A 13,184-nucleotide genomic window follows, 5' to 3' on the forward strand; every position below is an offset into this window, starting at 1 on the left:
TGTATTCAGCTCTGGGAAGGTTGGGGGAGGGTTGGGGCGGGTTGGGAGGGTTGGGGGAAGGGAACTTTTTTTTTTGTAAAATTTTAAAAATTTTCAATTAAAAAAAAATTAATCATAATCCTAAATATTCCTAAGAGGAAATGATCACAGGAACATTGCCAAAAGCAACTTAACTGCTTATTCGTTTAATTAAAAGAGTGAACAAGGAATACAATCCTATTAGAAGTTCAGGGGTAGATCTTATTGAGTCCTTGATATTCTCTCAGCTTGGTTTTCTTGCTACAAATGTTTTATTACCAGCCTGTAAGTGTTATGTTAAAGAATAACTTACAAATGGAAATTTCAATGTGATGGGAAACACTACAGAAAAGGACTTATTTATGAAAACCACTCAGCTAACTATTCAGGTATCTTGAAACTGCCTTCAATTGACAGTAAGTACATATTGGAGAACGTAGTCTTTCAAATACTCTGTTGCTTCAGAACAATATGACCTTTTGCTAGACCTATATGAAGGCAATAATAGATGTGGTACGAACAATAACGTCACCTTATAATGGACATGCAATATTCACCTCACAACAGCTTCAAATACTCATGATCCACTTCTCAAGGTGCTAATGTGATATTTAAAGGCCCACACAGTTGGGGATCGAACCATATGATGAATGGCACTTTGCTATATATGTATTCCTGGGTTTTAAAATATTTGAGAGTTGTCCTTTTTATTCTACATACACCGAAAATCAACAGAGGACCTTTGTGTGGTTAACATCAGCTTCTGGATTTGCTTATTTTATCTTTAACCAGTTCCTAATAATAAGCATTGAAGTTTTAATTCAGATAGGCCTTGTGTCCATCAACTGATTTGTAAAATCCATCACCATTGATTTTATATATTTTTCTTTGTTAATGTTTTTTCATTATATTTTATTGCATTATATTTAATTTACTATATATTCCAAATTATATTGGAATTTGATGACCATTTAAAAGAAAACATAAACCGATTTCTTCTGATTCTGTTCTTCCCATTATTAAAAAAAAAGCAACAAAAGACTAACAACTGAGGCAATAAGTTCGTCTATACTAAGGAGCAGCACCTTTTGTCTGGAAACCCTTGGGATAAGCACTCTTTAAATCATTCAAAAGTTTAGATTATCTAAAGCTGGAAAGTGTCTCAAGTAGCACTTAAAGCTGACTGAATACAATGTATTCCATTTTTATTGAGTGTTATTTCATTGATAGCTAAGGAACATTTATTTCTCCTTTTCAATTGCTTCACTTTGAAGGCAGAGAGGAAGAGGAAAATAAAGAAAATAGCTCCTTTAGTAGTTTTTGAGTCTAAATTCCAATATGTCTTTTTATTAACAAACTTGATTTACCAGCAGTCATCAAAGGACATTTTCCTTCTGCTCTATAAAGCTATAATAAGAAGATATTATATTAGCTGCTGGAACTTTACTTTTCTTAAGGTAGAAAATATAAGATTTGTCACACTGTATTGTGCCTAAGGAATGAAGGAGATGAGGGTCTGTTGCTGTTTCAATTGTTGCTGCTTTTCCTTTATGGGAAAAGGGTTGGTGGATCTTGGACCAGGCAATATTAAAAGCTCAGGTAATTAATCTCTATGTGGTTGAATTTTTATATCCGTTCATGAACCCCAGACTGCTGCTTTGGGATGGGGAGTATCTAATTTAAGATACTGCAAATAATTTTTCCATCTCTTTTGTGGTAAATATCCTAACAGGATTCCCTGAATTGGTACCCAACAAATAGCATCTGATAAAAAAGCCACTATCATGGTCAAAGTTAAGTTTGACCAACATTCTATGTCACACAGCAGCCAATGAGAAATGTTCATGGGAAGGTCACACACATGAACAGAGGTGACAACCCTTTTGTACTTTTTTACTGTAGCATTTAAAATAACTTTCATGTGATCAAAATGGTTGTAGTCACCATCAAAATCTAGTAGCCTGATCTGTCATTAATTTCTCCAATCTGTTATAAAACTATCTAAATCAGCGGTTCTCAACCTATGGGTCGCGACCCCATTTGGGGTCGAATGACCATTTTATGGGGGTTGCCAAATAACGCGATCCACCATTTCCCCCCCTCAGGGGGTGGCGCCGTGCACGGGGGCCTGCGCCGCGCATGCGCGCCGCACATGGGGGCGGCACCGCGCATGCACGCTGCACATGGGGGCGCCGCTGCGCATGCGCGCTGCACATGGGGGCGCCGCTGCGCATGCGCGGCGTGGCCGTGTGATGGGGGTCGCCGTCACACAAACGTTGAGAAACGCTGATCTAAATGGCTGCTTATGACCTCACCTAATGGAAACAAATCCCCAAATTTAAATATACACTGCACAAAGAAATCCTTTTTTTTATTGATTCTATTTATCTTGTCAAGATAATATCTTGGTAATTCTGGGATTCAATCAGCTGACTATATCACTGGTTTCCATACTCCCGCCATTCAGATGAAATCTTGATGTAAGCTCCAGAAAAATTGCAATTTTTTATAATCTCAATTTCTGCTGTTTGTGATCTCTAATAAGAAAGCAGGAGTTAAATAAAACACGACAGAATTAAAATATACTGTAACTCACTAAAATGAAGGACTCCTTATAGTCATGTTAGTATGAAATCTTGTGTCCGTACTTGTCAGAAAAAGGATGTCAACAGAAATTGTTCCACCTTAAAAACTCAGGCTGGGAAATGGATTTGATATGAATCACTAAAATATTTTTACAGGAGCTGGAATTTTATTTTATTTTTATACACATTATTTATTACCCATTGTGTAATAAATCAAATATCAAACTCCTTGCAAAAACCCTAACTAATTAAAGGCAGCCCTTTCATCCTCAGCAACCAAATTCCACAGGGAATAATAATCCACTTTTTGTAGTCCAAGAGGCTAAAGCTTTAGGTGTTTTGAGAGAATAGGAGCAGTCACTGAGGAGCACTTTATCTTTTTCCCAGCTCTCACTTCCACAAATAAGGAACAGATTCTAAACCAAACTAACCCATTGTGTGTGTGTGTGTGTGTGTGTGTGTGTGTGTGTATGTATGTGTGCATGTATGTATGTATGTATGTATATATATATATGTATATATATACGTATATACATACATACATACATACATACATACATACATATATATATATATATATATGTAGGTCTTTGGTTGTTCGGGTTTTCTCCCGCGTAAAATTGGAAGTGTCTTGGCAACGTTTCGACGAAGTCCCATTCGTCATCTTCAGGCTGGTGTTTTCAGCTTCGTGCTTCGAGCAGCAATGCTCGAACAACATATATATGTTTTCTGAGGTTTTCGCGGGTATTTGTATGTAGGTCTTTGGTTGTTCAGGTTTTCTCCCACGTAAAATTGGAAGTGTCTTGGCGACGTTTCGACGAAGTCCCATTCGTCATCTTCAGGCTGGTGTTTTCAGCTTCGTGCTTTGAGCAGCAATGTGTGGTCTTAGCTGTTTCTTCCTTTTAACTGCCAGTGGGGGTATGAACTGATTGGGTGGGAGCTTGGCTGTGTTCTGATTGGGTGGAGGTGTGTTCTGAATGGTTAGGGGCTTGGCTGTGCTCTGATTGGCTGGGGGAGTGTTCTGTTTGGTTGTGCTCAGGTTAGTCTGAGTTGCAGAGGGGTTTGAGATTTTGGGCTGCCTTGCTATTTTTTGGCTTCGCGTTCGTGGTCGTGCTTCCTCTTCATGGAGGGTGTCAGTTTGCTTCATGTATGGATTGGGGGGTTTAAAGTGGCTAATGATGCAGCTGTGGTCTGGCTTCTGGTTTGTGGTCGTGCCTCATCATCAGTGTGGCTTTGGGTTTGTTTTTTGCGTGGATGTGTGGTGGTGACCTCCTGTGTGGTTTTTGTGAGTGTGGGTCTGGTATCATTTTTTGTGTTAGGGAGTCGTTTGTCAATAGGGCGGGTTTCCAAATGGCTGGTAGGCGGGAGGTATCATCTCTCTTGTTCATGCTGTGTGGGCGTTTTTCTATCTCGATGGCTTCTCTGATTATTCTGTTATTAAAATGTTCACTTTTGGCAATGGTTCTGGTATTTTTAAAGTCAATTTCATGTCCTGTGGCTTTAAGGTGTTGGACCAGGGAAGATGTTGGTTCCTCTTTTTTGACTGAGTTCTTATGTTCTTCAATGCGTGCACTTATTCTTCTGTTGGTTTGTCCGATGTATGTGGTGGGACAAGTGGTGCATGGGATTTCGTATACTCCTTGATTTTCTAATTCAATTTTATCTTTGGGGTTTCTAAGGATGGTGGATATTTTTCTGTTTGTGCAGAATGCTGTTTTGATGTTGTGTTTATGGAGGATCTTACTGATTCTGTCTGTGATGCCTTTTATGTATGGGAGGATGGCTTTGCCGTTTTCTTGTTCTTTGTCTTGGATTTTAGTGGGGGTTTCTTTTTGGCTTAGGTTTGTAATCTTATTTCTATGGAATCCATTGGATGTTAGTACATTGGTGAGAGTGTGTAGTTCGGGTTTTAGGTGTTGTTCGTCAGCTAAGCGTTTTGTTCTGGAGATGAGTGTCTTGGCTACAGAGTTGATCTGTGCTGGGTGGTGATGTGAGAGAGCGTGCAGATAGCGGTTTGTGTGTGTTTTCTTCTGGTAGATGGTGTGTCCTAGGGAGCCATTGGATTTCTTGTAGACTAAGACATCCAGGAAGGGAAGTTGGTTGTTAGCTTCTGTTTCCATGGTGAACTGTATTTGGGGGTGTAGGCTGTTGAGGTGTGTGAGGAAGTTGTCCAGTTTTTCTTTCCCATGTGGCCAGATTATGAAAGTGTCGTCTACGTATCTGAGCCAGAGTTTGGGTTTGTGATCCGATTTTTCTAGAGCTTGGGTTTCAAAGTGTTTTATGTAGAGATTGGCAATGACAGGTGAGAGGGGTGATCCCATGGGTGCTCCTTCAGTTTGTTTGTATTTTTGTCCATTATAGATGAAGTATTTGTTGGATAGGCAGTGGTTGGTCAGATCTAAGATGTGACACAGGAGGTCACCACCACACATCCACGCAAAAAACAAACCCAAAGCCACACCGATGACGAGGCACGACTACAAACCAGAAGCCAGACCACAGCTGCATCATTAGCCACTTTAAACCCCTCCAATCCATACATGAAGCAAACTGACACCCTCCATGAAGAGGAGCACGACCACGAACGCGAAGCCAAAAAATAGCAAGGCAGCCCAAAATCTCAAACCCCTCTGCAACTCAGACTAACCTGAGCACAACCAAACAGAACACTCCCCCAGCCAATCAGAGCACAGCCAAGCCCCTAACCATTCAGAACACACCTCCACCCAATCAGAACACAGCCAAGCTCCCACCAATCAGTTCATACCCCACTGGCAGTTAAAAGGAAAAACAGCTAAGACCACACATTGCTGCTCAAAGCACGAAGCTGAAAAACCAGCCTGAAGATGACCAATGGGACTTCGTCGAAACGTCGCCAAGACACTTCCAATTTTACGCAGAGAAACCCGAACAACCAAGACCTACATAACAAATACCCGCGAAAACCCAAAAACATATATATATATATAATATAATATATATATATATTATAGATATATATATATATATATATATTATATATATATGGAGTCTTTGGTTATTCAGGTTTTCTCCCACGTAAAATTGGAAGTGTCTTGGCGACGTTTCGATGAAGTCCCATTCGTCATCTTCAGGCTGGTGCTTTCAGCTTCGTGCCTCGAGCAGCAGTGTGTGGTCTTGGCTGTTTCTTCCTTTTAACTGCCAGTGGAGGTATGAACTGATTGGTTGGGAGCTTGGCTGTGTTCTGATTGGGTGGAGGTGTGTTCTGATTGGTTAGGGGCTTGGCTGTGCTCTGATTGGCTGGGGGGTTGGCTGTGCTCTGATTGGCTGGGGGGTTGGCTGTGCTCTGATTGGCTGGGGGAGTGTTCTTTTTGGTTGTGCTCAGGTTAGTCTGAGTTGCAGAGGGATTCAAGATTTTGGGCTGCCCTGCCATTCCTTGGCTTCGTGTTCGTGGTCGTGCTTCCTCTTCATGGAGGGTGTCAGTTTGCTTCATGTATGGATTTGGGGGGTTTAAAGTGGCTAATGATGCAGCTGTGGTCTGGCTTCTGGTTTGTGGTCGTGCCTCATAGTCAGTGTGGCTTTGGGTTTGTTTTTTGCGTGGATGTTGGGTGGTGACATCCTGTGTGGTTTTTGTGAGTGTGGGTCTGGTATCATTTTTTGTGGTAGGGAGTCATTTGTCAATAAGGGCGGGTTTCCAAATGGCTGGTAGGCGGGAGGTATCATCTCGCTTGTTCATGCTGTGTGGGCGTTTTTCTATCTCGATGGCTTCTCTGATTATTCTGTTATTAAAATGTTCACTTTTGACAATGGTTCTGGTATTTTTAAAGTCAATTTCATGTCCTGTGGCTTTAAGGTGTTGGACCAGGAAGATGTTGGTTCCTCTTTTTTGACTGAGTTCTTATGTTCTTCAATGCGTGCACTTATTCTTCTGTTGGTTTGTCCGATGTATATGGTGGGACAAGTGGTGCATGGGATTTCGTATACTCCTTGATTTTCTAATTCAATTTTATCTTTGGGGTTTCTAATGATGGTGGATATTTTTCTGTTTGTGCAGAATGCTGTTTTGATGTTGTGTTTATGGAGGATCTTACTGATTCTATCTGTGGTGCCTTTTATGTATGGGAGGAGGGCTTTGCCATTTTCTTGTTCTCTCTCTTGGATTTTAGTGGGGGTTTCTTTTTGGATTAGGTTTGTAATCTTATTTCTTTGGAATCCATTGGCTGTTAGTACATTGGTGAGAGTGTGTAGTTCGGTTTTTAGGTGTTGTTCGTCAGCTAAGCGTTTTGTTCTGGAGATGAGTGTCTTGGCTACAGAGTTGATCTGTGCTGGGTGGTGGTGTGAGAGAGCGTGCAGATAGCGGTTTGTGTGGGTTTTCTTCTGGTAGATGGTGTGTCCTAGGGAGCCATTGGATTTCTTGTAGACTAAGACATCCAGGAAGGGAAGTTGGTTGTGAGCTTCTGTTTCCATGGTGAACTGTCTTTTGGGGTGTAGGCTGTTGAGGTGTGTGAGGAAGTTGTCCAGTTTTTCTTTCCCATGTGGCCAGATTATGAAGGTGTCGTCTACGTATCTGAGCCAGAGTTTGGGTTTGTGATCCGATTTTTCTAGAGCTTGGGTTTCAAAGGGTTCCATGTAGAGGTTGGCAATGACAGGTGAGAGGGGTGATCCCATGGGTGCTCCTTCTGTTTGTTTGTATTTTTGTACATTATAGATGAAGTATGTGTTGGATAGGCAGTGGTTGGTCAGATCTAAGATGTGTTTGGGGGGGTTATATTTGTTTTGGATAGCTGTCAAGGCTTCTTTGATAGGGCACTTGGGTGACCTGACAGCTATCCAAAACAAAATATAAAACCCCCAAAAACATCTTAGATCTGACCAACCACTGCCTATCCAACACATACTTCATCTATAATGGAGAAAAATACAAACAAACAGAAGGAGCCACCCATGGGACACCCCTATCAACTGTCATTGCCAACCTCTTACATGGAAACAATTTGAACCCAAGCTCTAGAAAAATCGGATCACAAACAAACTCTGGGCTCAGATACAGTAGACGACACCTTCATACTCCATGGCCACATGGACAAAGAAAAACGGGACACTTCCTCAAACACCTCAGAACAGCCTAACCCCAAAAATACAGTTCACCATGGAAACAGAAACTAACAACCAACTCCCCTTCCTGGATGTCTTAGTCTACAAGAAATCCAATGGCTCCCTAGGACACACCATCTACCAGAAGAAAACACACACAAACTGCTATCTGCATGCTCTCTCACACCACCACCCAGCACAGATCAACTCTGTAGCCAAGACACTCATCTCCAGAACAAAACGCTTAGCTGACGAACAACACCTAAAACCCGAACTACACACTCTCACCAATGTACTAACATCCAATGGATTCCATAAAAATAAGATTACAAACCTAATCCAAAAAGAAACCCCCACTAAAATCCAAGACAAAGAACAAGAAAACGGCAAAGCCATCCTCCCATACATAAAAGGCATCACAGACAGAATCAGTAAGATCCTCCATAAACACAACATCAAAACAGCATTATGCACAAACAGAAAAATATCCACCATCCTTAGAAACCCCAAAGATAAAATTGAATTAGAAAATCAAGGAGTATACGAAATACCATGCACCACTTGTCCCACCACATACATCGGACAAACCAACAGAAGAATAAGTGCACGCATTGAAGAACATAAGAACTCAGTCAAAAAAGAGGAACCAACATCTTCCCTGGTCCAACACCTTAAAGCCACAGGACATGAAATTGACTTTAAAAATATCAGAACCATTGCCAAAATGAACATTTTAATAACAGAATAATCAGAGAAGCCATCGAGATAGAAAAACGCCCACACAGCATGAACAAGCGAGATGATACCTCCCGCCTACCAGCCATTTGGAAACCCGCCCTTATTGACAAATGACTCCCTAACACAAAAAATGATACCAGACCCACACTCACAAAAACCACACAGGAGTTCACCACCACACATCTACGCAAAAAACAAACCCAAAGCCACACCGATGACGAGGCACGACCACAAACCAGAAGCCAGACCACAGCTGCATCATTAGCCACTTTAAACCCCTCCAATCCATACATGAAGCAAACTGACACCCTCCATGAAGAGGAAGCACGACCACGAACACGAAGCCAAGGAATGGCAGGGCAGCCCAAAATCTTGAATCCCTCTGCAACTCAGACTAACTTGAGCACAACCAAACAGAACACTCCCCCAGCCAATCAGAGCACAGCCAACCCCCCAGCCAATCAGAGCACAGCCAACCCCCCAGCCAATCAGAGCACAGCCAAGCCCCTAACCAATCAGAACACACCTCCACCCAATCAGAACACAGCCAAGCTCCCACCCAATCAGTTCATATCTCCACTGGCAGTTAAAAGGAAGAAACAGCTATGATCACACATTGCTCCTAGAAGCACGAAGCTGAAAACACCAGCCAGAAGATGACGACTGGGACTTTGTCGAAACGTCGCCAAGGACAATTCCAATTTTACGTGGGAGAAAACCCGAACACCCCAAAGACCATACATACAAATACCGCGAAAACTCAGAAAACATATATATATATATATTATTATATATATATATATATATATATATATATATATATATTATTATATATATATATTATATATAGTATAGATGTTTCTGAGGTTTTCGCGGGTATTTGTATATAGGTCTTTGGTTGTTCGGGTTTTATCCCGCGTAAAATTGGAAGTGTCTTGGCAACGTTTCGACGAAGTCACATTCGTCATCTTCAGGCTGGTGTTTTTAGCTTCTTGCTTTGAGCAGCAATGTGGGGTTTTAGCTGTTTCTTCCTTTTAACTGCCAGGGAGGGTATGAACTGATTGGATGGGAGCTTGGCTGTGTTCTGATTGGGGGGAGGTGTGTTCTGAATGGTTAGGGGCTTGGCTGTGCTCTGATTGGCTGGGGGAGTGTTCTGTTTGGTTGTGCTCAGGTAGTCTGAGTTGCAGAGGGGTTTAAGATTTTGGGGTTAGGGAGTCGTTTGTCAATAAGGGCAGGTTTCCAAATGGCTGGTAGGCGGGAGGTATCATCTCGCTTGTTCATGCTGTGTGGGCGTTTTTCTATCTCGATGGCTTCTCTGATTATTCTGTTATTAAAATGTTCACTTTTGGCAATGGTTCTGGTATTTTTAAAGTCAATTTCATGTCCTGTGGCTTTAAGGTGTTGGACCAGGGAAGATGTTGGTTCCTCTTTTTTGACTGAGTTCTTATGTTCTTCAATGCGTGCACTTATTCTTCTGTTGGTTTGTCCGATGTATGTGGTGGGACAAGTGGTGCATGGGATTTCGTATACTCCTTGATTTTCTAATTCAATTTTATCTTTGGGGTTTCTAAGGATGGTGGATATTTTTCTGTTTGTGCAGAATGCTGTTTTGATGTTGTGTTTATGAGGATCTTACTGATTCTGTCTGTGGTGCCTTTTATGTATGGGAGGAGGGCTTTGCCGTTTTCTTGTTCTTTGTCTTGGATTTTAGTGGGGGTTTCTTTTTGGATTAGGTTTGTAATCTTATTTCTATGGAATCCATTGGATGTTAGTACATTGGTGAGAGTGTGTAGTTCGGGTTTTAGGTGTTGTTCGTCAGCTAAGCGTTTTGTTCTGGAGATGAGTGTCTTGGCTACAGAGTTGATCTGTGCTGGGTGGTGGTGTGAGAGAGCGTGCAGATAGCGGTTTGTGTGTGTTTTCTTCTGGTAGATGGTGTGTCCTAGGGAGCCATTGGATTTCTTGTAGACTAAGACATCCAGGAAGGGAAGTTGGTTGTTAGCTTCTGTTTCCATGGTGAACTGTATTTTGGGGTGTAGGCTGTTGAGGTGGGTGAGGAAGTTGTCCAGTTTTTCTTTCCCATGTGGCCAGATTATGAAGGTGTCGTCTACATATCTGAGCCAGAGTTTGGGTTTGTGATCAGATTTTTCTAGAGCTTGGGTTTCAAAGTGTTCCATGTAGAGGTTGGCAATGACAGGTGAGAGGGGTGATCCCATGGGTGCTCCACACAGCCAAGCTCCCATCCAATCAGTTCATACCCTCACTGGCAGTTAAAAGGAAGAAACAGCTAAAACCACCCATTGCTGCTCAAAGCAAGAAGCTAAAAACACCAGCCTGAAGATGACGAATGTGACTTCGTCGAAACGTTGCCAAGACACTTCCAATTTTACGCGGGAGAAAACCCGAACAACCAAAGACATATATATATATATATATATATATATATATATATATATATATATATATATATAGAGAGAGAGAGAGAGAGAGAGAGAGATTTTTTTTTCAGACAAATGAATTTGTAATGTATCGCAGTTGCGACTTGAGCCTGCTTAACGCTCCTAGTTGTGGGGCTGCAAGGCAAAAGAGATTATAAAAAAAGTAGAACTGCAGTATAGCAGTCAAAATGCTATAGGTGTAATCAATCAGACTGGTCTGTCTGAAAAACTTTCTGTATATACTCCCTTGATTCAGCTAACAAAGAGGGGAGGAGAGCTGGAGGCCTGGTGGTTAATACAACTGCCTAGCAAGTAGACTGCCTAGGTTCGAATCCCATAAAGGGTGTGGCTAGCTGATGAGGACTAATGTGTCCAAAATAGCTATACTAGTCTCCCACTTAAAAACCGTATGTATGTATGTATGTATGTATGTATGTATGTATGTATGTATGTGTGTTTTTACAGATTTAAGAACCTAGGAAAATGCAGAAGACACAAATAGATATCCTGCAATGGGACACATTATTCTTTGTGATAATAAAATGAAACAATACAACAGTCATATTTTACAGTGATGAAAATGAGATGCAGCAAAATTTGGGCTTTGCTTATTTCCTTCTGTTTCTTCTTCTGGCACAGCCACGTGGAAGGTTTTGAACATGCATGCTTGGCTTCTGTCTGAACTTGAGACATGAACACATTTGTTTAAATCTGGCAGATGATTCAGAAATATTTCTGTTTTTGATTAATTTCTTCTTGCCAATTTATCTGAATTATTTATGGCATTTTTATGCTAATGTCAACAACAGAAATATTATCTAAGTCATTTTGAAAACAGTCACAACAAAGCTTAGTGATGATTAGTCTCAACAAGGCCAGAATTGTAGGCATACAACCAACATGTGTCTTCTCAAATGGCAGGAAGTGATTATTAGCTATGAATCAGCATGTATATGGAACAAAATAAACAGATGGCCCACATCTGGTATGGGAAACTGGAGCTAATCCTGCTAGACTTCCCTATTCTCTTTAACTGAAGTTGCAATCTGTAGCCTAAGATTGCCAGCAATCATTTGCTTAATTTAAGTGTCCTTAAAACAGGCTGTTCCATTGCATAAGGTGCTATTACAAAAAACAAGAGAGAAATCAGAAGTGTGTATATTTCAATAGGTGCCTGAAAGTGCAAAAAACAAACTATGGAAATATAGATTCTTCAGACTGTCACACACTGCCTATTCCTTCTGCTGAGCACAATATATTTTTAACAGTATAGTTTACTGAACAAGCTACAAATAAAGAAATGAAAACATGACTTTTAAGTCAATATGCCCATTCATACAATATTCTAAACCAAAAGTCAACCAATCATGATATGGTATAGCACAATACAGAAACCTATAATTGGAAAAAAATGTGAATGTGGATTGGCTGTAATTGGCATCTTAACCTTCAAGACATTATTAATTCTGAAAGCAATCCCTTGGCAGAAAACTCTCACTCCCACTCTGTAACTGTGGAAATGCCATTTTCTTTTCAACTTGAGTAGCTTTATCCCACCTTCTAGCCATCTGTCAACTGGTATTTCAGATATAAAAGTTCAGACTTGAACATTTTCTATCTGCACCCATATAACAGAATACAATTTTGCTATAGTAGAAAGCAGCAGTCAAACTGAACAAACATATATAGTCATTTGTATATGAGAATTACATAATGGTAGATTGGACAAAAGTGTCTCTCTTTAATAATTTATTTGAAGGTTCAATTTATCAATCTTTGGGGAAGATACAGATAGTATATATATTGCTATGAATATTTTAGAAATAATAATAAGAACTACACACTTGATGACTTCATAAAATGTCGGTGATGTTTGCAAGGTATGATTTAAAAAGGGTATAATACTGTATACAATGGTGCAACTGAAGTTTGATAGTACTTATACAACACGGAGAATTTCAATCACACTATTGTGGCTACCATATTGATTGTGTTGACTATATCCCTATAACAGGCATGTCAAACTTGCAATGTCATGTCACATTGTGTAATGTATCAAACGTTTCCCCTATTGCCAGCAATGGGGTGGGCGTAGTTTCAGCATGATGCACCTGACCTATGGGCCGGCAGTTTGACATGCCTGCCCTATAAAGTATTATGAGTTTGAGAATTATGTTGCAGTTTATATAGCAGCCTTTGATCATAAAATACAAAAAAACAAAAACAAAAAAAACCTAGGAATGAGATTCATGTCACATGAATAGCACAGTAACTGCTATTTAATTCTCTACCAATAGAATTATGATAAAAATGACTGACATGAAAAATAATGCTA

General features: G+C 40.5%; 1 protein-coding gene across 15 annotated transcripts in view; it reads right to left on the reverse strand.

Moving 5' to 3' along the window:
- Positions 1-13,184, reverse strand: part of LOC120299329 (calcitonin gene-related peptide type 1 receptor-like) — a 198,694-nt gene that overhangs the window by 85,873 nt on the left and 99,637 nt on the right. The window lies entirely within an intron of this gene.

This window comes from Crotalus tigris, unplaced genomic scaffold (genome assembly GCF_016545835.1).
Source record: "Crotalus tigris isolate CLP2741 ecotype Arizona unplaced genomic scaffold, ASM1654583v1 scf7180000024292.1016931, whole genome shotgun sequence".
Taxonomy (NCBI): Eukaryota; Metazoa; Chordata; class Lepidosauria; order Squamata; family Viperidae; genus Crotalus; species Crotalus tigris.